General features: G+C 40.6%; 1 long non-coding RNA gene and 1 pseudogene across 5 annotated transcripts in view; one reads left to right on the top strand and one right to left on the bottom strand.

The window, feature by feature from the left end:
• LOC136385685 (CCHC-type zinc finger nucleic acid binding protein pseudogene) overlaps positions 1 to 17,403 on the bottom strand; it is a 119,837-nt pseudogene extending 102,434 nt beyond the window's left edge.
• A 327-nt stretch (positions 17,404 to 17,730) lies between these two features.
• The window catches only part of LOC136385402 (uncharacterized), a 43,677-nt gene continuing 35,122 nt past the window's right edge, over positions 17,731 to 26,285 (top strand). For 4 of the 5 annotated variants that reach the window (XR_010747815.1, XR_010747816.1, XR_010747820.1 and 1 more), the window contains exons 1-2: positions 17,745 to 17,837; positions 25,555 to 25,663. This is a non-coding gene — a long non-coding RNA (uncharacterized lncRNA). Of the gene's footprint in view, positions 17,838 to 25,554; positions 25,664 to 26,285 lie in introns of all 5 variants that reach the window. The other variant, XR_010747819.1, reaches the window with a different exon arrangement.

The raw sequence follows: 26,285 nt of genomic DNA on the forward strand, positions 1-26,285 counted from the left end.
AAAAAAAAAAGACACAAAACTCCAGGAAGCAGAGTCCCAAACAAGATGAACCTGGAGGCCTATATCAAGAAACCTCAAAATTAAAATACCAAATGTTAAAGACAAAGAAAAAAATCTTAAAAGCAACAAAAGAGCCTGACCAGGCGGTGGCGCGGTGGATAGAGCATCGGACTAGGATGTGGAAGACCCAGGTTCGAGACCCTGAGCTTGAGCAAGGGCTCATCTGGTTTGAGCAAAAGCTCACCAGCAAGTCCTGGCCGGTTGGCTCAGTGGTAGAGCGTTGGCCTGGCATGCGGAAGTCCCGGGTTCGATTCCCGGCCAGGGCACACAGGAGAAGCACCCATCTGCTTCTCCACCCCTCCCCCTCTCCTTCCTCTCTGTCTCTCTCTTCCCCTCCCGCAGCCAAGGCTCCATTGGAGCAAAGTTGGCCTGGGCGCAGAGGATGGCTCCATGGCCTCTGCCTCAGGCGCTAGAGTGGCTCTGGTCGCAACAGAGCAACGCCCCAGATGGGCAGAGCATCGTCCCCTGGTGGGCGTGCCGGGTGGATCTCGGTCGGGCGCATGCGAGAGTCTGTCTGACTGCCTCCCCATTTCCAGCTTCAGAAAAATAAAAAAATAAAATGCTCACCAGCTTGGACCCAAGGTCGCTGGCTCAAGCAAGGGGTTACTCGGTCTGCTGAAGGCCGACGGTCAAGGAACATATGAGAAAGCAATCAATGAACTACTAAGGTGTAGCAACGAAAAACTCATGATTGATGCTTCTCATCTCTCTTCGTTCCTGTCTGTCCCTATCTATCCCTCTCTCTGACTCTCTCTCTGTCCCTATTAAAAAAAAAAAAAAAAGAAGGCAAAATAGCTAAGACTTCATTAACTCAAAATGAGTATTACAAGAAAATTTAAAGGAACTTATTTTAAAAGTTTAAAAAAATAGATCATTATAAAAAATAAAATGATAAATATATACTTATCAATAATCACTTTTTTATATATGGACCCTAACCAGGGATCAAACCCACAACCTTGGCCTATTGGGACAATGCTCTAACCCAGTGGTGCCCAACCCCCAGGCTGCGGACCGGTACCAGTCCGTGGGCCATTTGTATCGGTCCGCAGAGAAAGAATAAATAACTTACGTTATTTCCGTTTTATTTATATTTAAGTCTGAACGATGTTTTATTTTTTAAAAATGACCAGATTCCCTCTGTTAAATCCCTCTAAGACTCACTCTTGACGCCTGTTTCGGTCACGTGATACATTTATCCGTCCCACCCTAAAGGCCGGTCCGTGAAAATATTTTCTGACATTAAACTGCTCCGTGGCCCAAAAAAGGTTGGGGACCACTGCTCTAACCAACTGAGTTACCTAACCAGGGATCAATAATCACTTAAAATGTAAATGTATAAAGAAAAACTTGGCCTGACCTGTGGTGGCACAGTAGATAAAGCATCAACATGGAATACTGAGGTTGCTGGCTTGAGGCCCCAGGCCTGCCTGGTCATGGCACAAATGGGCGAGTTGATACTTCCTGCTCCTTCCCTGCACCTTTCTGTCTCCTCTCTCTCAAAACAAAAATAAAAAAAAGAAAGAAAAAAAATCCAGTAAGTAAAATATTTTTTAGAAAGAAAGTGAAAAACTTTGGCCTGATCTGTGGTGGCAAAGTAGATAAAGCGTAGACCTGGAATGCTGAGGTCAAGGGATTGAAACCCCAGGCTTGCCTGGTAAGTTACATGTTTCTTGCTCTCTCTCCACATTCTCTAAAATCAATAAATAAAATCTTACTTTAAAAAAAGTGATAGCTTTGCCTGACCAGGCAGTGGCGCAGTGGATAGCGTCGGACTGGGATGTGGAAGACCCAGGTTCGAGACCCCGAGGTCACCAGCTTGAGCGTGGGCTCATCTGGTTTGAGCAGAAGCTCACTAGCTTAAGCCCAAGGTTGCTGGCTCAAACAAGGGGTCACTCAGTCTGCTGAAGGCCCGCGGTCAAGGCACATATGAGAAAGCAATCAATGAACAACTAAGGTGTTATGACACGCAACGAAAAACTAATGATTGATGCTTCTCATCTCTCTGTTCCTGTCTGTCTATCCCTATCTATCCCTCGCTCTGACTCTCTGTCTCTGGAAAAAAAAAGTGATGGCTTTAAAAATAGAAAGTTGGTGGATATTAAAGGAGAGATATACAGCAAGCAATACAGTCACAGAAGATTTTAACACCCCACTGTCATCAAGGGGTCGATCTTCCAGACATAAAATGAAAAAAAAACCCAGCAACCTTAAATGACAAACTAGATCACATGAATTTATTGATTTTTACAGACCATTTCATCTCAAAGCAGCAGAATATACATTCTTCTCAATTATAGATGGAACATTCTCAAAGATAAGACCACATGTTAGAACACAAGTAAGTCTTAACAAATTCAAGATTAAAATCATATACCACAGGTCAGGCCAAGTTTTTCTTTATACATTTACATTTTAAGTTATTATTGATCCCTGGTTGGGTAACTCAGTTGGTTAGAGCAGTGGTCCCCAACCTTTTTTGGGCCACGGAGCAGTTTAATGTCAGAAAATATTTTCACATCCTGAAGTGCAGAGGTTGCCAGTTAGAACCCCAGTCAGGGCACATTCGAAAACAGCTCAATGTTCCTCTTCTCTCTCAATCTCTCCTTCCCACTCTAAAATTTTTTTTTTAAAAAAAGGAAGTGTGCATTGGAGCCATGAAAGGACATATTACTGAAAGCTGCCAACAAAAAGCAATATACTGCATCATTCCAACTACAGGGCGTCCTCAGGTCATGACACAGTTTCCATTCCTATGACAGTGACAAAACGCGAATTTCAGTGTAAATCAAAATACACCCTAGCAAAACACAAACGGAACACTTGAGCTTTTTTTTGTTTTTGTTTTTTCAACGGAGACAGAGAGAGAGTCAGAGAGAGGGATAGATAGAGACAAACAGGAACAGAGAGAGATGAGAAGCATCAATCATTAGTTTTTCGTTGCACATTGCGATACCTTAGTTGTTCATTGATTGCTTTCTCATATGTGCCCTGACCACGGGCCTTCAGCAGACCGAGTAACCCCTTGCTCAAGTCAGCAACCTTGGGTCCAAGCTGGTGAGCTTTTGCTCAAACCAGATGAGCCCGCGCTCAAGCTGGTGACCTGAGGTCTCGAACCTGGGTCCTCGGCATCCCAGTCTGACGCTCTATCTACTACGCCACCACCTGGTCAGGCCAACACTTGAGCTTTTAACAGTACAAAATAGCATAGGTGACCATACTGGGAGACACCAACTCTCTCACTCATATGCCACATTACTGCGTATTCTTCGGCCGCATGCAACCAAAATAGTTCGTCCACATAATTTGTAAGTACGACGCATGTCAAGACTGTCATAACCTGAGGACCCCCTGCATGAGATATTCTTTAAAAGGCAAATATATAGAAAGTAAAAAGATCAGTGATTGCTAGGGTTTAGGAGGGAGGGTGAAATAAGAAAAAAAATAGGTGAAACAGATTTTTAGGGCAGAGAAAATACTATGTATGATACATGTATAATGGTAGATATATGAGACTATATACTTGCCTAAACTCACAGACTGTAAAATATCAAGAGTGAACCCTAATGTTAACTATGGACTTTAGGTAATACTTACATGCCAATGTAGGTCCATCAGTTGTAACAAATGTACCATTCTGATAGAGGATGTTGATAATGGGCTATGCATATATGGGGGCAGGAGGTACAGAGGAGAAAACTATACTTTCTTCTCGAGTTTGCTGTGAATCTAAAACCATTCTAAAATACTAAAACCTTTTAAAAAGGGGGGGAGGTGAATTAGGGAGTGCCTCCACTGTAATGATGAAGCTGGCAAGAACTCAAGAATCAACTTTTTCAGAACTCTAGAATCTAATCAGAAACTTACTACAATCAGGATAATACTTAATGAAGAAAGCAGCTACACATTTTCTCATCTAAAATCTTATCAGGTTATTGGCTGACAACTGAGATAATGAAATGGAAATTTAGTGACCATATATGACAGGAATACAGTCTTTGCTAAAAATAGTTCAGAAAAATCATTAAACAAATGAATGATTGCAGCACTGTAAGCAACAACAACAAACCAAGGGTAGGAGAAATACTGTGATTTCCAGAACCACCATATTATAAAATTCAAAATGCTTATTTTTCAACAAAAAATGAGTAGGCATGTAAAGAAATAAGTATGGCCCATTCACAGAACAACAACAACAAAAAACTAAGAGTCCTTAAGGAATCCAAACATTGACTTACTACAAAAATATTCCAAAGAGCTAACAGAAACCATAGGCAAAAATTAAAGAAAACCAAAAAATAAAGAAAGAAAGAAAACCAGGAGAACAGTCTATCAATAAATAGAAAATATCAATAAGACAAAAACCACATAAAAAGAACCAAGTACAATCTCTCTCCTTTTTTTTTTTTTTGGCGATAGAGGGACCGACAGGGACAGACAGATAGGAAGGGAGAGAGATGGGAAGCATTAATTCTGTTTTGGCACCTTAATTGTTCATTGATTAGTCTCTCATATGTGCCTTGACTGGGTTGCTACAGCAAACTGAGTGATCCGTGTTAGCCAGTGACCATGGGTTCACATCTATGATACCACACTCAAGCTGGCAACCTCGGGGTTTAGAATCTGGGTCCTCCACATCCCAGTCCGACGTTCTGTCCACTGCGCCACCTCCTGGTCAGGCCTAAGTACAATTTCTAAAGCTGAAAAGTACAGTAATTGAAATGAAAAATTCACTGAATTTCAGAGGAATTCAACATAAAACTTCAATAGGTAAAATAAAAAATAAAAGACTGTGAAAATAGGTAACATTATCCAGTCACTAAAGAAAAGGTAAAAGCCTGACCAGGTGGTAGCGCAGTGGATAGAGCGTGGGCCTGAGATGCTGAGGACTCAAGTTCAAAACCCCAAGGTCGCCTGCTTGAGCACGGACTCATCTGGTTTGAACAGGGCTCACCAGCTTGGGCCCGAAGTCACTGGCTTGAGCAAGGGGTCACTCGGTCTGCTAAAGGCCTATATGAGAAAGTAATCAATGAACAACTAAAGTGCCACAACGAAGAATTGATGCTTTTCATCTCTCTCCCTTCCTGTTTCTCTTCCTTTCTGTATGTCTGTCCCTGTCTTTCCCTCTGTCTCTCTGGCACAAAATAAAAAAAAAATTTTTTAAAGGAACACAGAGAGCTTTCTTATAAGGACAAACAGGGTACTAGAATTTTTCATCCAGCCCTCGGATGACTGTTGCTAGGGCTAAATCACTGGCAACTGTGATTAAGAGGCAAGGATTATCTTCTGCCACCTCTTCCCCACTGATGGAATATAGACTGTAATTGGATGCAGACTGGGTTGTGAAGACGGGCAAACTGAATAGGCCTCCGGCTGTAACCCATCTCCACAAACATTCAGCTAATAGAGCAGAATTGTCAGAGAGAAACTTGACATTGTCCCTCACTCCCTCACCAGAGACCAGGCTCAGAGCTTTTGCTTGAGGAAGAAAGCAGATACTAAAATAGATAGCTCCTAATCTCTTCCCAAAGGAACTGACTTCAATTTCAAGAGCATGGAGAAAGAGCCCTGAAAAGAGAAAGAGATTGCAGTAAAAGGCAATTAGGAGAAGACTCAAAATACAGGCTAAATTGTAGGTCAATTCGTTTGCAGAACTAGGGAAAAAGGCAATTAGGAGGAGTCCTCCTGGGGTCAGAACAAACATCAAACACTAATCTTAGAAAATATTCATTCAAAGGTCCCAGTTTGAATTTTCAGTAGTCTATGTCCCAGGGCATTGTGGAAAACAATTAAACAATGCTTCACAGTTAGCAGTACTTGGTTGCTGGGTATGCTTAGAGAAAGACAGCCCTAACAAAACCACTATCACCCCTGGGTGATTGTGGGCACATTCAAATTGCACCTCCCTATGGAGTAACAGCAGGGCACTAACCTGGTAGAAAAGGAGAGCACAATGAAATACCACTTCAGCACTGGCCCAGTAGCTTTGTTGGTTGGACCATCCTCTGGGTAAGACAGGGTTGTGGGTTCAATCCCCAGTAGGGGAGCATGCGAGAGTTGAGTGATGAATGCATGAATGATAGGTGGAGCAGCAGATCAATGTTTCTCTCTTTCCCTAAAATGAATAAATATTTTAAAATTTTTTTAAAAAGAAATACAACTTCACACCCACTAGGATGGCAAGAACTAGATAAGGTCAGATAATGAGAAATGCTGGTGAGAATGTAGACAAGTTAGAGCACTCAAATATTCCTGGTGTGAGTGTAAAATAGAGCAGGCACTTTGGAATAGGAACATACAGTTACCATATGACCCATAATAACACTCAAGTATACATACCTACAAAAATAAAAACACGTCTACACAGAAACTTATACATGAATGTTTTAGCAGAATTATCCTTTTTTAAAATTGGAGCTAAATTGTATAGAATAATTCATGTCATTATCCCCAGTGGAATGGGTGAAAATACTCCACCCTTCCTATTGAAATATAACTGACATTGGACATTATATTAGTACAATATAATGATTTGACATTTGCGCACACTGCAAAGTGACCACCTGACTAAGGTTATTAAGGTTATTTACCATCTGTCACTACATAAAGTTAACATATTTTTTTCTGTGATAAGAATTTTTTAAGATTTACATTCTCAGCAAACTTCACCTTTGCAATACAATATAATTAACTATAGTCACCATGCTGTACATTACATCCCACAACTTATTTATCTTATAAATGGGAATTTGTACCTCCTGATCCCCTCCACCTATTCCACCCACCTAGAATTATTCTTAATCGCCTCAAGATAGAAATCGTCCAAGGTCCACTGATGAATAAACAAATAAATAAAATCTGATATATCGATACTGTACTATGTAATATATTTCAGCCATAGCCTGACTAGGCAGTGGTGCACTGGATAGAGCAACAGACTGGGATGCTGAAGACCCAGGTTCGAAACCCCAAGGTCGCCGGCTTGAGCAAGCGGTCACTCGCTCTGCTGGGACCCCCCCATTCCCCATCAAGGCACATATGAGAAAACAATAACAAAGGTGTCACAAAGAAGAATTGATGCTTCTCATCTCTCTCCCTTCCTGTCCCTGTCTCCGTCTCTGTGTCTCTCTCGAGCACCCGCTAAAAAAAGATTTTTTTTCAGGCATAAATACAATGAAGTACTGATATACACTACACCATGGATAAACCTTGAAATATTATGCTAGGTGAAGGAAGCCAATCACAAAAGACCACATATTATATGAATCCATTCATCTAAAATTTTCAAAAATGGGAAATCAAGAAAAACATAGATTAAAGGTTGATAAGAGCTAGGCAGTCAGGGTACAAGGGGGTAAGGGGTTATGGCTAAAAAATGAGGACATCTCGCTGCTATACATCCTGGTGAGGGCTTATGGCTCTGAGCCAGGCTAGCGATGTCTGGGCAAGATGTTCCCAGGGAGGCAGTGAGGGCTACGTCATCGGTTCTCCATCCCCTTAGTCATTTTAAGAATCATCTTCGGAGGTGAGAGAAATGGCGCTGTGAGGAGCGTGACAGACAAATCTCCCCAAAATTTCAACAAGTTCATCAACCAGAGACAGAAAAATCTATCCTTGGAGCATCTGGAAGTTCCACACACTGAAAACGAAGTGCTATCAACAAGACCACCCTCTGATGCCATTAAGAAAAGGAAATCAGGCCTGACCTGTGGTGGTGCAGTGGATAAAGCGTCGACTTGGAAATGCTGAGGTCGCTGGTTCGAAACCCTGGGCTTGCCTGGTCAAGGCACATATGGGAGTTGATGCTTCCAGCTCCTCCCCCCCTTCTCTCTCTCTCTCTCATCTCTAAAAAATGAATAAATAAAATTTAAAAAAAGAGAAAAAAAAATTTAAAAAAAAAAAAAAAAAAAGAAAAGGAAATCAAATATCATGGATACAAAAGATACAGAAGTATCACAGATAGATGTGGAAAAAATCTATGGAGAAAAAATTTAATATATTGGAAACCTTGGAACTAAATGACAAAGAATTTCAAATAGAAATCCTAAAAATACTCAGAGATATACAGAAAGGCAATTTAGGGAGCTCAGAAAACAACTCAACGAACACAAAGAATATATTACCAAGGAAATTCAAACTATAAAAACAAATCAAACAGAGATGAAAACCTCAATTCATGAACTGAAAAACGAGGTAACAAGCTTAGCTAATAGAACAGGCCAGATAGAAGGTAGGATTAGTGACATAGAAGACAAGCAACTTGAGCACAACAGAGAGAAGAAGAAAGAGACTCAAAAATTTTAAAAAATGAGAAAGCCCTACAGAAATTGTCTGACTCCATCAAAAAGAATAACATAAGAATATAGGTATACCAGAGGGAGAAGAGAGAGAAAATGGAATGGAGAATATATTCAAACAAATAATAGACGAGAACTTCCCAAGCCTGTGGAAAGAACTAAAGCCTCAAAAATTCATGAAGCAAACAGAACACTGAGTTTTCTTAACCACAACAAACCTACTCCAAGGCACAGCATAATGAAATTGGCACAAACCAACGACAAAGAAAAAATTCTCAAGGCAGCCAGGGGAAAAAAGAATACAACTATAAAGGAAGGCCTATTAGATTATCATCGAATTTCTCAGCAGAAACTCTACAAGCTAGAAGAGAGTGGACCCCAATATTTAAAGTCCTGAAAGAGAGGAACTTTCAGCCAAGAATACTATACCCATCAAAGCTATCCTTCAAATATGAAGGAGAAATAAAAACATTCACAAACACAGAAAAGTTGGAATTTATCATCAGAAAACCCCCACTCCAGGAAATATTTTATACTAAAGGGGGTTTTCCAACCAGATACAAAGAAGAAAACGAAACAAAATCACAAGTAAAAGCTCCACCAAGAACACAATAAAACCAAATTTAAACTGTGACAACAAAAACAAAAAAAAGGGGAGAGGATGGAGATTAACAGTAGCAAAGGACGAAGGAGTGCGGAAACACCCATAAGATAGGGTACAATAATGAATATGGTAGGTACCCTTTTCATTACTTAATGGTGACCACACTTGAAAATACCACCACAGAAGCACATGACTTAAAAAAGGTATCAACAGAGGAAAGAAGTATGGAATACAAACAAACAAAAACAAAGGATAGAAAAACAAAAAAGAAGAATCAAACAAGATACAAAACTAACAGAAAGTAATATATCAAATGGCAATAGAGAACCCACAAGTGTCAATAACTACACTAAATGTACATGGATTAAACTCACCAATAAAAAGACACAGAGTGCCTGACCAGGCGGTAGTGCAGTGGATAGAGCGTTGGACTGGGATGCGGAAGGACCCAGGTTCAACACCCCAAGGTCGCCCGCTTAAGCGCAGGCTTATCTGGTTTGAGCAAAAGCTGACCAGCTTGGACCCAGGGTTGCTGGCTCAAGCAAGGGATTCCTCGGTCTGCTGAAGGCCCGCGATCAAGGCACATGAGAAAGCAATCAATGAACAACTAAGGTATTGCAACGAAAAACTAATGATTAATGCTTCTCATCTCTCTGTTCCTGTCTGTCTGTCCCTGTCTATCCCTCTCTCTGACTCTCTGTCTCTGTAAAAAAAAATAATAATAAAAAAATTTTTTTAAAAAGACACAGAGTAGCAGAATAGATTAAAAAAGAAAATCCAACTGTATGCTGCCTACAAGAAACTCACCTAAGCAACAAGGATAAAAACAAATTCAAAGTGAAAGGCTGGAAAACAATACTCCAAGCAAATAACATCCAAAAAAATGCAGGTGTAGCAATAGTATATCTGATAATGCTGACTACTAGACAGCAAAAGTACTCAGAGACAAAAATGGTCATTTCATAATGATTAAGGGGACACTGAATCAAGAAGACATAACAATTCTTAATATATATGCACCACACCAAGGAGCACCAAAATATATGACAGCTACTTATTGACCTAAAAACAAAAACTGACAAAAATACAGTCATACTTGGAGACCTCAATACACAGATGATGGCTCTAGATCGTTCATTCAAACAGAAAATCAATAAAGATATATTGGCCTTAAACGAAACACTAGAGCACCTGGATATGATACACATCTACAGGACACTTCATCCCAAAGCAACTGAGTATAAATATTTCTCTAGTGTACATGGAACATTCTCAAGAATTGACCATATGTTGGGCCACAAAAATAACATCAGCAAATTCAGAAAAATCTAAATTGTACCAAGCATATTTTCTGATCATAAAGCCTTGAAACTAGTATTCAACTACAAAGAAAAGGAAAAAAAACCCACAAAAATGTGGAAACTAAACAACATACCTTTAAAAAATGAATGGGTCAAAGAAGAAATAAGCGCAGAGATCAAAAGATATATACAGACAAATGAAAATGACAATAGGACATATCAGAATCTCTGGGGTGCAGCAAAAGCAATGATAAGAGGGAAGTTCATATCACTTCAGGCCTATATAAACAAAGAAGAGAGAGCCCAAGTAAACCACTTAACTTCACACCTTAAGTAACTTGAAAAGGAAGAACAAAGACAACCCAAAACCAGCTGAAGAAAGGAAATAATAAAAATCAGAGCAGAAATAAATGAAATAGAGAACAGAAAAACTATAGAAAAAATTAATAAAACAAGGAACTTGTTCTGTGAAAAGAACAAAATTGACAAACCCTTGGCAAGACTCACAAGGAAAAAAGAGAAAGGACTCATATAAACAAAATCCAAAATAAAAGAGGAGAAATCACCAGAGAAATCATACACATACAAAGAATTATTGTAGAATACTACAAAAAACTATATGCCACTAAATTCAACAATCTAGAAGAAATGGATAAATTCCTAGAATAATACAACCTTCCTAGACTGAGTCAAGAAGAAGCAGAGAGCCTAAATAGACCAATTAGCAGGGAGGAAATAGAAAAAACTATTAAAAACCTCCCCCAAAGCCTGACCTTTGGTGGCGCAATAGATAAAGCGTCGACCTGGAAATGCTGAGGTCGCCGGTTCGAAACCCTGGGCTTGCCTGGTCAAGGCACATATGGGAGTTGATGCTTCCAGCTCCTCCCCCGTCTCTATCTCTTCTCTCTCTCCTAAAATGAATGAATGAATGAATGAATAAATAAATAAATAAATAAATAAATAAAAGATTTAAAAATCTCCCCCAAAATAAAAGTCCAGGCCCAGACGGTTATACTAGTGAATTCTATCAAACATTCAAAGAAGACTTGGTTCCTATTCTACTCAAAGTCTTCCAAAAAATTGAAGAAGAAGCAATACTTCCAAACACATTTTATGAGGCCAACATAACCCTCATACTGACACCTGGCAAGGACGGCACAAAAAAAGGAAACTACAGACCAATACCTCTGATGAATACAGATGCTAAAATACTAAACAAAATACTGCCAAATCAAATATGACAACATATTAAAAAAATAATACAGCCCTGGCCGGTTGGCTCAGTGGTGTAGCGTCGGCCTGGCATGCGGAGGTCCCAGGTTCGATTTCCGGCCAGGGCACACAGGAGAAGCACCCGTCTGCTTCTCCACCCCTCCCCCTCTCCTTCCTCTCTGTCTCTCTCTTCCCTTCCGTAGCCGAGGCTCCACTGGAGCAAGGGATGGCCCGGGTGCTGGAGATGGCTCCTTGGCCTCTGCCCCAGGCGCTAGAGTAGCTCTGGTCGCGACAGAGCGACACACAGGATGGGCAGAGCATCGCCCCCTGGTGGGCGTGCCGGGTGGATCCCGGCCGGGCGCATGCAGGAGTCTGTCTGACTGCCTCCCCGTTTCAAGCTTCAGAAAAATACACACACACACACACACACACACACACACACAAAATAATAATAATAATACATCATGATCAAGTGGGATTCATCCCAGAAATCTCAAGGATGGTTCAACATACGTAAAACGGTTAACGTAATACACCATATCAACAAAACAAAGAACAAAAACCACATGATATTATCAATAGATGCAGAGAAGGCATTCGATAAAACACAACACAACTTTAAGACACTCAACAAAAGGGTTGTAGAAGGAAAGTATCTCAACATGATAAAGGCCATATATGATAAACCATCAGCTAACATCATATTAAATGGCACTAAACTGAAGGCTTTCCCTCTTAAATCAGGAACGAGACAGGGTTGTCCACTCTCTCCACTCTTAATGTGGTACTAGAGGTTCTAGCCAGAGCAATCAGACAAGACAAAGAAATAAAAGGCATCCATATCGGAAAAGAAGAAGTAAAGGTATCACTTTTTGCAGATGATATGATCCTATACATCGAAAACCCCAAAGAATCCACAAAAAGACTACTAGAAACAATAAGCCAATACAGTAAGGTCGCAGGATACAAAATTAACATACAGAAGTCAATAGCCTTTCTATATGCCAACAATGAAACAATTGAGAACGAACTCAAAAGAATAATCCCCTTCACAATTGTAACAAAAAAAATAAAATACTTAGGAATAAACATAACAAAGAATGTAAAGGACTTATATAATGAAAACTATTGTTAAGGGAAATCGAAAAAGATATAATGAGATGGAAGAATATACCTTGTTCTTGGTTAGGAAGAATAAATATAATCAAGATGGCTATATTACCCAAAGCAATATACATATTTAATGCAATTCCCATCAAAATTCCAATGACATTTTTTAAAGAAACAGAGAAAAAATCATCAGATTTATATGGAACTATAAAAAACCCCGAATAGCCAAAGCAATCCTAAAGAAAAAGAATGAAGCTGGGGGCATTACAATACCTGACTTCAAACTATATTATAGGGCCACGACAATCAAAACAGCATGATATTGGCAGAAAAATAGAGACTCAGACCAGTGGAACAGAATAGAAAGTCCAGAAATAAAATCACATATACATGGTCAAATAATTTTCAATAAAGGGGCCAACAACACACAATGGAGAAAAGAAAGCCTCTTCAACAAATGGTGCTGGGAAAACTGGAAAGCCACATGCAAAAGAATGAAACTGGACTACAGTTTGTCCCCCTGTACTAAAATGAACTCAAAACGGATCAAAGATCTAAACATAAGACCTGAAACAATTAAGTACATAGAAGAAGACATAGGCACTCAACTCATGGACCTGGGTTTTAAAGAGCATTTTATGAATTTGACTCCACAGGCAAGAGAAGTGAAGGCAAAAATTAATGAATGGGACTACATCAGACTAAGAAGTTTTTGCTCAGCAAGAGAAACTGATAACAAAATAAACAGAAAGCCAACTAAATGGGAAATGATATTTTCAAACAACAGCTCAGTAAGGGCCTAATATCCAAAATATACAAAGAACTCATAAAACTCAACAACAAACAAACAAACAATCCAATAAAAAAATGGGAAGAGGATATGAACAGACACTTCTCCCAGGAAGAAATACAAATGGCCAACAGATATATGAAAAGATGCTCATCTTCTTTAGCTATTAGAGAAATGCAAATCAAAACTGCAATGAGATACCACCTCACACCTGTTCGATTAGCTATTATTAACAAGACAGGTAATAGCAAATGTTGGAGAGGCTGTGGAGAAAAAGGAACCCTCATACACTGTTGGTGGGAATGTAAAGTAGTACAACCATTATGGAAGAAAGTATGGTGGTTCCTCAAAAAACTGAAAATGGAACTACCTTATGACCCAGCAATCCCTCTACTGGGTATATACCCCCAAAACTCAGAAACATTGATACGTAAAGACACATGCAGCCCCATGCTCAATGCAGCCTTGTTCACAGTGGCCAAGACATGGAAACAACCAAAAAGCCCCTCAATAGAAGACTGGATAAAGAAGATGTGGCACATATACACTATGGAATACTACTCAGCCATAAGAAATGATGACATCGGATCATTTACAGCAAAATGGTGGGATCTTGATAACATGATACGAAGCGATATAAGTAAATCAGAAAAAACCAGGAACTGCATTATTCCATACGTAGGTGGGACATAAAAGTGAAACTAAGAGACATTGATAAGAGTGTGGTGGTTACAGGGGGAAGGGGGAAAGGGGGAGGGAAAGGGGGAGGGGGAGGGGCACAAAGAAAACTAGATAGAAGGTGACAGAGGACAATCTGATTTTGGGTGATGGGTATGCAACATAATTGAATGACAAGATAACCTGGACTTGTTATCTTTGAATATATGTATCCTGATTTATTGATGTCACCCCATTAAAAAAATAATATTTAAAAAAAAAAATTATCAAAAAAAAAAAAAAAAAATCCTGGGCTTGCCCAGTCAAGGAACATATGGGAGTTGATGCTTCCTGCTCCTCCCCACACCCTTCTCTCTCTCCCTCCCTGCCCTCCCCCTACCCCTCTAAAATGGAAAAAAAAAAAAAAAAGGACATTACCAGATAAAAGCTGAGAGAGGTCATTGCTAATAAAACCTACAAACACTGTAAAAGGGAGTTCTTCAGGCTAAAATGGAAGGATGATAGTAATTCAAAAGTATATGAAAAAATAAAGAATATGGGTAAAGGTAACTATACAGGTAAATGTAAAAGTAAGTATTATTATCTTTTTGGATTATAACTTCTTTTTCTTTTTTTCTATATGACTTAAATAGAGATGGACAGGCTGACCCTAAAATTCATATGGAATTTCAAGAAGCCTGAATAGCCAAAACAATCTTGAAAAAGAATCAAGTTGGAGAGCTGAAACTGCCCAATTTTAAAACTTATGACAGCCTGACCTGTGGTGGTGTAGTGGATAGTGTCAACCTGGAAAGCTGAGTTCGTGGATTCAAAACTCCCTGTTTCAGCCTGACCAGGTGGTGGCGCAGTGGATGGAGCGTCGGACTGGGATGCGGGGGACCCAGGTTCGAGACCCCGGGCTCGCCAGCTTGAGCGAGGGCTCATCTGGTTTGAGCAAAAGCTCACTGGCTTGAGCCCAGGGTCGCTGGCTCGAGCAGGGGGTTACTTGGTCTGCTGGAGGCCCCCAGTCAGGGCACATGTGGGAGGGCAATCAATGAACAACTAAGGTGTTGCAACGCGCAATGAAAAACTGATGATTGATACTTCTCATCTCTCTGTTCCTGTCTGTCTGTCCCTCTCTCTGACTCACTCTCTGTCTCTATAAAAAAATAAGTAAATAAATAAAATAAAATAAAAAAAAACATGGGCCCCAAATTCTTTAAAAAAAAAAAACTCCCGGTTTCCCCTGTCAAGGCACACACATGGAACAATCAATGGACAACTAAAGTAAAACAACTAGTCTTGCTCTCTCTCTCTCTCTCTCTAAAATCAATAAAATAAATAAAACCTTAAAAAAAACTGATGACATACAATCTACAGTAATCAAAACAGTACAGTACTGACAAGGATAGACACAAATGAAATAAATTTGAAAGACCAAATATAAAGGCATATATCTATGACACTGATCAGGTAGGTCAGAGCATCATCCAGATGTGCCAAGGTTGTCATGTACCCAGTCAGAGCACTTAAAGACGTCAACCAGGGAATGCAGGAAGAGACAGAAAAACAGATCAACGTTTCTCTCTCTCTCTCCTCCCTCCTTCCCATCTTTCTGTAAAATCAACCAACCAATCAATAACACATATATCTATAGTCATTTGATTTCAAAAAGGGTCCCAAGGCCATTCAATGGGAAGTAAAGTCTCTTCCAACAAATGGTTCTGGGACAACTGGCTATGAACATTTTTTTTTTAATTTTTTTTAAATCTTTTTCTTTTATTTATTCATTTTAGAGAGGGGAGAGAGAGAGAAGGGGAGAGGAGCAGGAAGCATCAACTCCCATATGTGCCTTGACCAGGCAAGCCCAGGGTTTCGAACTGGCAACTTCAGTGTTCCAGGTCAATGCTTTATCCACTGCGCCACCACAGGTCAGGCGCTATGAACATTTAAAAGAATGAAGTTGGGGTGGCTCAGTGAGAACAGAGATTCATTGTATTATTCTTTATATGTCTTAAGTATTTCATAGCATATCAGAAAGCCCCCAAAAAAAGACAAAGAAAAAAAAGTTAAACTTAAATTCTTTCATCACCCCACCCCACCACCAAAAACATAGGATGACAGTAGATAGGGTATTCTGCAACTTATTTTTCTCACATAACAAGACAGTATAGCATTCTGTAGATCAAAAGAGCTTAGAGGTAAATCTGTTTCCACAGTTGTAAGTTGTATGTCATAATACCAATGTCTTATCATTTATTCAAACATTCTAAAAAAAAATTCTATTGATGAATACACAGGTTGCTTCCAATTGCTCATCACAAAAACAAAGCTACAAAGGTTTCCTCTCTGTAGGATATATTCTTAAAAGTGAGACTATTAGGTTCCGGTAATTAGTCGTGATATCTGTATTTTGTATTTCCCTAAATATTGCCAGATTACTTTTTCAAAAGGCTGTAGAAAGTCATACTCTGTCCAGCAATATATGAGTGAGATTTGGGCACTTCTTAACCAAAATTTGTTTTAACCACATAAGGATTTAACAACAGATACGATGCAATTTTTTTGGTATTCTTCCACAGTAAATATGTTATACATAACAAATTTATTTTCACCAAGAGATCTTAACATGCGAAACCTAGTTCTTCTCTTCCTTAGTGGGTAATCAACAAGCCACAAAAAAATACAGCAATTTTCCCAAAGATTACCTGTACACACACGCACACCTCTGAGATGCTTCCAAAACAAATGTTAAGGTATTATATGCCTAAAAGTCCTCATTTGGGGCATCTATAAGAGCACAGGAAAAGAAATGTTTAATCGAGCACTAATTAATGTTACAAACTGAACAGTTTATCAAAATAATGCCGTCTGCACGCGAAAAACAGCACGAAAGAAACAAGGACGAATAAGCCCAACAGGTTAGGCTGGTCCTAAACCACTCTGGAGAGAAAGAATCTTGTGAGGTGGGGGAAATGGTTTCAATAAAAACCCATTTAAACAAGGAAAAACGAGAGGAAAACAACCCCAAATCCCTCCTAGATCTAGTTTCTGCCAGCACCTCGCCACATCAGTGGTGGTGATGTGATTAAGAAAAGAAAAATTATTCTTTGATATTTTGAAGAGAGGCGAAACGAGAAAAAGGAAATACAAGCCAGCTCCTCCCCCACCTCAGGTAAGCCACGCGACCCGATGTGTGCAGGCTCGCTAAGGACCCCTTTTCTAACGGTCTGACGTTCAGCACTCACCACAACACAAAAACTGGCCAATCTCGGGACTTTCCTTAGTAAACTCGTCCTCTGGCCACTTTTCCAATATGGTACTCGGGCAATACTTAAGCACCGAGCAACCGCCGCCATCTTATGTCTTAAATGAGCCGTTGCGGATAATCGCTCGTGGTGAACGTCACAGCGAAATACGCCCGGCGCCGAACCGCGGTGCACTACCTAAATGGCTCCGCCGGCAACGTGACCTAGCAATACTGGGGCCTCCCCTCCAGTTTTCTCGATTTCTTGCACTTCCTCTCGCATCCTTTAGTGTCATTGAAGTCCCCTCGTTCTTACTTCTTTCCCTTCATTTCTTTTTTTAAAAATTTTATTTATTGATTTTGCAGACAGTAGAGAGAGAGAGAAAGGCGGGACAAGGGAGGGGCACAAGGGTAGGGTGGGGGCCTAAGATGGCAGGGGGCGGGGCCGGGAGGGCAGCAGCAACTCCTAGTTGCTTCTCCGTGTGTGCCTTGAGCAGGCATGCCCGGGTTGGCGACCTCCGCGTTTCGGTTCCACGCTTTCTCTACTGCGCCACCACAGGTCAGACAGACGTTCGTTTCTGTTTTCTTTTTCCAACCCCAATGTTTTTAAACCTTCGCCGAGTCCTTTCTTCTTGCCACATTTCTGGATATCTCTTGTTCTCAACTTTCATTTACTTCAAATTGTGCACCGTCTTATAATAAGCCTATCTGTCTGTTATTTCACCAAATTGTTTCAATATTATAAGGTAAGCTGGGGACTGATTTTTACCTATTTTATAGATGAGTAAACTGAGGCTTAGAGAGATGAAGCAATTTCCCAAAAGGTTCAACAGGTAGTAAGTGTTAGCATAAACAAAAACCTAATTTTTTCACTCCAGTTGAGCCCCGAGTTTCTGGAGATCAAGGTCCACTTCAGCCAACTAATTGAAAATATGGGAAAATTGAAGACAGGGATGTGGAAGGTTTAGACCTAAATTCATACTGTTGAAACCGGTAAAAATATCAGACTTCGTGCTGCCTGTCACCAATTCAGCCAAAAAGTAGAGAAAAGAATTGAATCTGTATGGGAACTCTTCAGATGGCTGGCAATCTAGGGAGACAGGTTACATTCCCAAATTATCTCAACCCCCTTTCCTCAGCCAACCTTTTTATAAGGGGAAGAAAAATGTAGGTAAGGGTTTTGAAATTTCAAGGGAGAGGTAATGAGATTATAGAAAAAGTTTATTGGGTCAAAGTCAGGGGACATTTCATCCTTGGAGCACAAAGACTGCTTGCAGTGGCCTGGGGCACAAAGGCAGTTCACTTTCAGTTCTTCTGGGGCACAAAAGGGTATTATTTGCAGTCCCCTGGGGCACAAAGGTGGATCGCTCACAGATTTCCTTACATCCTGTAGAGCTGTTCAGGTATCCCAGTTCCTGGAACAAAGCTTTTACTCACTTGCATTAACAATTATGCCCACTGGCCATAACCAAAGCTCAAGCTAAAATTTTAATTCTTGAGTTCCCCCATCACTGTGAGTCAATGACAAAAAGGGATTCAGAACAAGCTGCTTCCTTGTTTAATTCTGTTTAACAGAAAGCATCTTTCTAAAGGGGTTAGGATGCTGTTCTCCTGTCTAAAGTCCTTTAATTTTAAATTCAGCTCAAATCCTGACTCCTCTAAGAAGACTCTATATTTATTAAAACATTGATCTTTTTTGGTCTCTCGCTATGAGGCAAATACACGAGCTGGGTACCAGCCACCAAAACATTGTCCCAATAGTTACAAGAACAACTGCAAAGGGGAACCTTGAAACCTTGTTTATTAACCCTGATAACAGGGAAACAAAGCTTTGAAGCTAGAAGTACATAACTCCTAAGACTCCAGTAGGGGCTCTCAGACTTGCTGAATTTGTACACTTGTGCCTTGTGCCAAGTGCATAGCTTTGCTTAGTAAACTGCTTCACTTGAATGCTGCACCCTGTCCCTTTCCTGAACCAAGGAGGAAAGGCCCCAGGGACTAGGATCTTTTCCAGTGACAGAAGTATTGTGGGTGAATGGTATGGAAGGTTTGTGGGGGAAGTTCATGCTGCACAGGTAAGTAAAACACATTTGACAGGCCCTAATCCATTTCTAAAAGTATAGAGTATCTCTTAATTCTAATGACATCTGGAGCTTTCTACACGAACCCAACAGAAAACACTTCTTATTCTATTCACTTACATCATTATTTTTTCTTAATTTTACTATTTTCACCCTCAAATAGAAGATAATGGTAGAGAACTGTGTAGATATTTGGACCTTGATCTATACCCATTTGTTGGTCAAATAAGTTTTTAAATATTATATATGTTTACTCGCTTATAGTTTGCATTGGGTGTGGGGGACAGGCTGTAAGCAGGCAGAATGGTTATAGCCTAAGGCTTAGTTTTAAGACTAAGCTTTTGATTGCATGATGTGGGGTGGTGCACTCTCATGAGGAATCCCCTTATGCCTCAGATAAGTGACTTTGAAATTTTTTTTTAATTTATTCATTTTAGAGAGGAGAGACAGAGAGAGAGAGAGAGAGAAAGGGGGGGAGGAGCAGGAAGCATCAACTCCCATATGTGCCTTGACCAGACAAGTACAGGTTTCGAACCGGCGACCTCAGCATTCCAGGTCGACGCTTTATCCACTGCACCACCACAGGTCAGGCAGATAAGTGACTTTGTATCAGAGACTTCCTTGTTTGTATACTGGATTAAAGGTTTTGATTTCTACACTATAAAGTGGGGCAAACTGGGAGCTTGCTCTCTCGGTTCCTGAGATTAGCATTAGAGAGGAGAGCAGAGAAAGGCCACGTGGAGGAGGCCAGGAGAAGCTGCTAAGATGGTGGAGTGCCGAGGGAGAAGCCAGTTTGTGCAGAGAGAAGGAGATGGAGAACAGAGGTGAATGAGACTGCTGAGGTACAAACCTTTGATCCTAGGAAAACTCGGATAAGTCAGTGGCTTTGGAAGCCCTGAATGGAAAGAGAAGTGTTTTCCCACTGTGTGTATTTCTTACCAACCGGGTGCAAGCTAGGACTAAAACTAATGGCCCACCAGTTCTTGGTTCCGTTGTTTCATTACCATCTGTCCGAATCAAATGCGAACCTGCACTGGCCAGGCGGCTGTGATGGTGGCCGTGGCTACTGGCTTTACACCAATCTTGTGTAAAATACTGCATGGAGCCCAACTGTTATGTAAGTAATGTGTGTAGTAAAATAAAGAGATCTTAGTTTAAGCTTTAACTGTGTCATTTCCTAGGATTTATACTTGTCTGTGCACATCTTGGAGGTTGGCAGGGCAGAACCCAGAAATCAAGTGCAAAAGGGACTGCTGAAATTTTATTTATTTATTTTATTTATTTATTTTTTTACAAGGACAGAGAGCCAGTCAGAGAGAGGGATAGACAGGGACAGACAGACAGGAACGGAGAGAGATGAGAAGCATCAATCATCAGTTTTTCGTTGCAAGACCTTAGTTGTTCATTGATTGCTTTCTCATATGTGCCTTGACCGCGGGCCTTCAGCAGACCGAGTAACCCCTTGCCAGAGCCAGCGACCTTGGCTCCAAGCTGGTGAGCATTTTTGCTCAAGCCAGATGAGCCCGCACTGAAGCTGGCGACCTCGGGGTCTCAAACCTGGGTCCTCTGCATCCTAGTCCGACACTCTATCCACTGCACCACCTCCTGGTCAGGCAGACTGCTGAATTTTTGAGGAAGAGCTTTTCCTAAGAGAAGTAGTCAGGCAGACAGCCTCGCGTAAATGGAGGACCAGTTCTTTTTTCTTTTTTTTATTTCTTTTTATTTATTTATTTTTTTACAGAGACAGGGAGAGAGTCAGAGAGAGGGATAGACAAGGACAGACAGACAGGAACGGAGAGATGAGAAGCATCAATCATCAGTTTTTCGTTGCAACACATTAGTTGTTCATTGATTGCTTTCTCATATGTGCTTTGACCGACCGTGGGCCTTCAGCAGACTGAGTAACCCCTTGCTTGAGCCAGCGACCTTGGGTCCAACCTGGTGAGCTTTTGCTCAAACCAGATAAGCCCACGCTCAAGCTGGCAAATTCGAGGTCTCGAACCTGGGTCCTTCGCATCCCAGTCTGACACTCTATCCACTGCGCCACCGCCTGGTCAGGCAGAGGATCAGTACTGAATGTTGCAAGGAATCTGTGACTTAAATCATCTTTTCCTATCAAGTAGCATATCTCTTGATTGTACAACAAAAGATGTGTTTATTTATTTATTTTTTATTTTTCTTTATTCATTTTAGAGGAGAGAGAAAGAGAGAGAGAAGGGTGGGAGGAGCAGGAAGCATCAACTCCTGTATGTGCCTTGACCAGGCAAGCCCAGGGTTTCGAACCGGCGACCTCAGCAGTCCAGGTCGACCCTTTATCCACTGCACCACCACAGGTCAGGCTATTTTGAGCTATGTACACAACATCTCTGCAATAGTTTAATGGTAAATAGAAAAGCTGGAGGAAAATGAGTAAACCCTACTGCAGTGTTGCTTCTGGTGACTCTCAGGGCATTTTCTGGAACAAACGACCACTTGGATTTTAAGGAAATACATATTAATTAATTAATTAATTGATAGCAAGAAGCAATAGTAGAACAATAGGTTTGTGAAGTTGCTGTTCAATATTTTGGGGGGGGGGGCCTGATTTACTAGTTTTATTTAGTGGTATTTCATTTTTTTAAATTTTTTTTTTCTGAAGTTGGAAACAGGGAGGCAGTCAGACAGACTCTCGCATGCGCCCGATCGGGATCCACCTGGCATGCCCACTAGGGGGCGATACTCTGCCCATCTGGGGCATTGCTCTGTTGCAACCAGGGCTATTCTAGCACCTGAGGCAGAGGCCATGGAGTCATCCTCAGCGCCCGGGCCAATTTTGCTCCAATGGAGCCTTGGCTGTGGGAGGGGAAGAGAGAGACGGAGAGGGGGAGGGGTGGAGAAGCAGATGGGTGCTTCTCCTGTGTGCCCTGGGCGGGAATCAAACCCGGGACTCCTGCACTCCAGGCTGACGCTCTACCACTGAGCCAACCGGTCAGGGCTTATTTCAGTAAGAAAGGTGGAGTATTACCACCCATTCCAATGGGGATAATGACATGAATTATTCTACAGTTTAGCTAAGATTTTACAAAAGAGTAATTCTGCTAAAACATTCATGTACAATTTTCTTTGTAGATGTAGGCGCTATGTGCGTCCCAAGGTCTCTACAGGACTTTATGCTATGGCACTGTCCCTTGAGAAATCAACTTAGGTTAGTATTACTTCTTTGAGTTCCACTTATACTGATTTTTAAAACTTCTTTTTTATTTTTTATTGATTTTTATTAATTTTGGAGAGAAAGGGAGAAAGAGAAAGATTGATTTGTTGTTCCACCTATTTATGCATTCATTGGTTGATTCTTGTGTGTGCCCTGACTGGGAATCAAATCTGCAACCTTGGCACATTGGAAGGAAACTGTAACCAACTGATTGACCAGTGAGGACTATCTCTTCACTTTTTGTTTTTTTGGGATTTTTTTTATTTTTATTTATTTATTTATTTATTTTTTACAGAGACAGAGAGTGAGTCAGAGAGAGGGATAGACAGGGACAGACAGACAGGAACGGAGAGAGATGAGAAGCATCAATTATTAGTTTTTCATTGCGCGTTGCAACACCTTAGTTGTTCATTGATTGCTTTCTCATATGTGCCTTGACCGCGGGCCTTCAGCAGACCGAGTAACCCCTTGCTAGAGCCAGCGACCTTGGGTTCAAGCTGGTGGGCTTTTCCTCAAACCAGATGAGCCCGCACTCAAGCTGGCGACCTCGGGGTCTTGAACCCGGGTCCTCTGCATCCCAGTCCGATGCTCTATCCACTGCGCCACCGCCTGGTCAGGCTATCTCTTCACTTTTAAGTCTATTTCCTCTTGAGTGAGTTTCTAATAGTTTGTATTGTTCTTTTTTTTTTTTTTAATTTATTTTTTTATTCATAGGTCAGGCCAGTTTGTATTGTTCTAATTTTGCATGCTACTTAAAACTATTTGAGGCCTGACCTGTGGTGGCGCAGTGGATAAAGCGTCGACCTGGAAATGCTGAAAGGAAGGAGAAGGGGAGGAGTGGAGAAGCAGATGGGCGCTTCTCCTGTGTACCCTGGGCGGGAATCGAACCCGGGACTCCTGCACGCCAGGCCGATGCTCTACCACTGAGCCAACCGGCCAGGGCCACACATATTTACTTTTGGCTTAGGCTCTAATATGGCTCAGCACAGTACTGCCAGGTTCTGTCTTTATTTAAAATTTAAACTTTTTGTTCATCATGGATTTTTCTGTATTAATTTAAAAAATATATTGCATTTATAATTTCACATCCATTAGGATGGTTATAATCAAAAAGACAAAAAAAAAGCATTGGCGAGAATGTAAAGAAATTGGAACCCTCATGTATTGCCAGTGTAAATGTAAAATGAGAAATAGTTTGGCAGTTCCTCAACAAGTTAAACCTAGAGTTGCCATATGACCCAGCACTTTCACTTCTGTGTACATGCTCCTGAGAATTGAAAACATATGTTCACACAAAAACTTGTTTATTAACATTATTTATAATAGCCAAAATGTAGAAACAACTCACTCAACTAATGAATGGATAAACAAAATGTACTATAACCATACAGTAAATGAACCTGGAAAACATTGTACTAAATTAGGCCTGACCTGTGGTGGTGCAGTGGATAAAGCGTCGACCTGGAAATGCTGAGGTCACCGGTTCGAAACCCTGGGCTTGCCTGGTCAAGGCACATATGGGAGTTGATGCTTCCAGCTCCTCCCCCCTTTTCTCTCTCTCTCTCTCTCTCTCTCCTCTCTAAAAATGAATAAATAAAATAAAAAAATAAATAAAATATAAAAAAAACAACAACATTGTACTAAATTAAAGAAGTCAATCACAAAAGACTACAAAATGTATAATTTCGCTTACATGAAATATCTAGAATAGACAAATCTATAGAGACAGAAGATAGATTTGTGGTTTCCTAAGACTGGGAGGAGGGACAGATGGGAATGGAGACTGATTCCCATTGAGTACAAGGTTTCTTTTAGCAATGATGAAAATGTTCCAAAAATAGATTATGGTGATGGTTGCACAACTCTGTAGGTTGAAATGAAAACCATTGTATTGTAAACTTTTTAAGTAAGTGGGGTTTTTTTTGGGGGGGGTTGTTTGTTTGTTTGTTTTGGGGTGTTTTTTTTTTTTAGCTTTATTTATTTATTTATTTTTTCATTTTTAGAGAGGAGAGAGAGACAGAGAGGGAGAGAGAGGAGAGAGAGTCAGAGAGAGAGAAGGGGGGAGGAGCTGGAAGCATCAACTTCCATATGTGCCTTGACCAGGCAAGCCCAGGGTTTCAAACCGGCGACTCAGCATTTCCAGGTCAACGCTTTATCCACTGGGCCTCCACAGGTCAGGCTAGTAAGTGGGTTTTATGATATGTAGATTATAGCTCAATAAAGCTGTAAAAAATAAACAAGTAATATTATTTATCTTGATTAATGAATTTTTGATGCTCTCTTAAATTTTGTAACTGTCCTGGTAAGATAGCTGGGTTGGTTAGAGTGCTGCCCGAAAGCATAGAAGTTGCTGGTTCAATCCCCGGTCAGAGCACATGCAGGAACAGATCAATGTTCCTGTCTCTCTCTCTCCTTTCCTCTCTCTCTAAAATCAATCAATAAAAATTTTTTAAAAATTTGTAGCCAAAGCAAATGCCATATTCTATCCTAATCTTGGCTCTGAGATTCAGTGACTTCCAAAAGCTTCCTGCATGAAATTGGGCATTGCCCACAGGCTACTGATTCCTGAAATTCCAACAATTAGACCTGTCTTTTAGGTTTTCACTCCTATTAGAATGTTAATTCCCCAAGAGGAAGAGGGAGGAGGAATGTCCCAGTAAGTATTGTTCACCATTGATGTCTTCTAAATGAAGTTATTTGTTCTTTATCCTAGAGAATTTTTTTTTAATATTTGATTTATTGATTTAGAGAGAAGAAAGAGGGAAGAGGGGGAGGGGAAGAGCAGGAAGCATCAACTCCTAGGTATTAATTCCATCTTCTTTGAGCCTTGAAGAGGGTTTTGAGTAAATATTTTTTAAAGAGTTTATTTATTCATTTTAGAGAGAAGAGAGAGAAGGGAGGGGGGAGGAGCAGGAAGCTTAAAGAGTTTATTCATTTTAGAGAGAATAGAGAGAAGGGAGGGGGGAGGAGCAGGAAGCATCAACTCCCATATGTGTCTTGACCAGGTCGATGCTTTAGCCACTGCGCCACCACAGGTCAGGCTGAAGGGGGTTTTGAACCGGTGACCTCAGAATTCCAGGAAGATGCTTTATCCACTGCGCCAGCACCACTCAGGTATGCCCAGGGCACTGTTTAAGGGGGAAATATGAAACAGTAGGGCTCTGAAACAGAGAAGGTACTAAGAATGAGAAAAGTTCAGATAAAAAGGACTGAGTTCCACAGAAACAAACTCTGCTTTTTTAATATTAATTTCTTATGCTCAATTTATGTAATAATTATCAAATACCTAATCTGTGTCAGGCTTTGCACTAGGTGCAAGGTTATAGCAGTGAAAAGAGCAGACATGTTCCATGTCTTCAATGACTTTATAATCTGGTAAAGTGAGATACATTGGTAAAGACCTGATTTTGTGTGGAGAGCATAAAATAGTGCACAGAGTAGGGAAGGTATTGGTTTTGCACAGCTCTTTAGTTTACAAAACACCTTCTAACCCATGATCCCATTGAATCTTCACAACCCCGTGAGCTTTGTGGAGCAGAGATTGGTATTTTTATTTTACACATGAGAAAACTAAGGTATAGCGAAACAGTCAGGACTAGAATACAGATTTCGTCATCTTTTCAATACATACTTCAACTTGTCACGCACAGAGACCTGTCTATTCTCCTTGGCTCACAGTGCTGGAGTTAGAAAGGTGTGACTGGATGAGCTACATTTTCCATCTTCCCTCACACCC

Source organism: Saccopteryx leptura, chromosome X, assembly GCF_036850995.1.
Source record: "Saccopteryx leptura isolate mSacLep1 chromosome X, mSacLep1_pri_phased_curated, whole genome shotgun sequence".
Classification (NCBI taxonomy): domain Eukaryota; kingdom Metazoa; phylum Chordata; class Mammalia; order Chiroptera; family Emballonuridae; genus Saccopteryx; species Saccopteryx leptura.